The sequence below is a fragment of the Dipodomys spectabilis genome, unplaced genomic scaffold, assembly GCF_019054845.1.
Source record: "Dipodomys spectabilis isolate Male_0828 unplaced genomic scaffold, ASM1905484v1 ptg000226l, whole genome shotgun sequence".
Taxonomy (NCBI): Eukaryota; Metazoa; Chordata; class Mammalia; order Rodentia; family Heteromyidae; genus Dipodomys; species Dipodomys spectabilis.
Genome location: NW_024870903.1, coordinates 872,167 through 873,306, shown reverse-complemented (window position 1 = coordinate 873,306; position 1,140 = coordinate 872,167). Strand labels below are relative to the sequence as shown.

The following is a 1,140-nucleotide window of genomic DNA, read 5'->3' as shown; positions in this document are numbered from 1 at the left end:
ACATGTGTGCCAGTAAGACCTCATTTGGGAAAATTTAAGCTGGAGAAGTTTAGAAGTAGCTCTTAAGCAAGGCTTACTTTGAAACTATTAGCTCCACAAAGCTAACTCAGTTACATAAATAAGTACTTGAAAAAGCCATCACCTTAGGACCTAGCTATAAGTGCTTCGAAGTATGATCAAATCTAAAATGAAAAAGCCTTAAAATTGTCATTGACAAAAAAAAACACAAATGTGAGCAATTGACTGAACAATATAATTTTTTTCCACTATACACATTATTTTAGGGAAATAAGATCAATAGTATTGTTAGGAACAATAAGGTTTCCTTGCTACAAATAGGCACCCAAGGATATAAGCCTGTATAAAGATTGCATCATTAATTACTTAAATTTAGAGGATACTACCTGCTTCAGTAGTACGTATACCCAAATTACAACAATACAGAGATTAACATGACACTTGCACAAGGATAATATGGAAATATGTGAAGTATTCCATATTTTTCGTTCTTCAGTTGCAGAAATGAAAAACAGTTATTAAGAAGTTGATTGCAAAATTACAAGCGTAACAATATATGCAAGTGTTAGAATTAAGCATTAGTTTGACATCAGCGTATTAAATCTTCACCTTAGAAAGGCCTTTATATAGAATAACCTTTACAAAACTTTTGAAATTAGTTAACATTGTCATTTTATCCCAAAGAAACATACTACTATAAGAACCTAGAAAAAGGGACTGGGAAGGTGGCTCAGTGGTAGAGAGCTTGCCTTGCATGCTTGAGGCCCTGTGTTCGATTCCTCAGCACAACATAAGCAAAAAAAAGCCAGAAGTGGCGCTGTGGCTCAAGTGGTAGAGTGCTAGCCTTGAGCTGAAGAGCTGAGGGACAGCATCCAGGCCCAGAGTTCAGGCCCACGACTGGACCAAAATACAAAAACAAAAACAAGAACCTAGAAAAAAGTAATCTTAAATTTTCTATATGGAATGCAATCTGAAAGGACACATTTATTAATAAATATATATATTATAAAACAATGTTGAATTCAAAGTATATCTAGGAAAGAATGAAATAGATTATGGATATTATGCAAACACAGAATATAGAATATTTTAAAATATACTTTTTTCAGAAAAGAACCAGAA

The 1,140-nt window shown here is 33.3% G+C and overlaps 1 non-coding gene across 1 annotated transcript; it reads left to right on the top strand.

Moving 5' to 3' along the window:
• Nucleotides 1-397: 397 nt before the first annotated feature.
• LOC122123217 lies at nt 398-504 on the top strand. Its single transcript, XR_006150349.1, has one exon. It is a non-coding gene; the product is annotated as a U6 spliceosomal RNA (small nuclear RNA).
• Nucleotides 505-1,140: the final 636 nt, after the last annotated feature.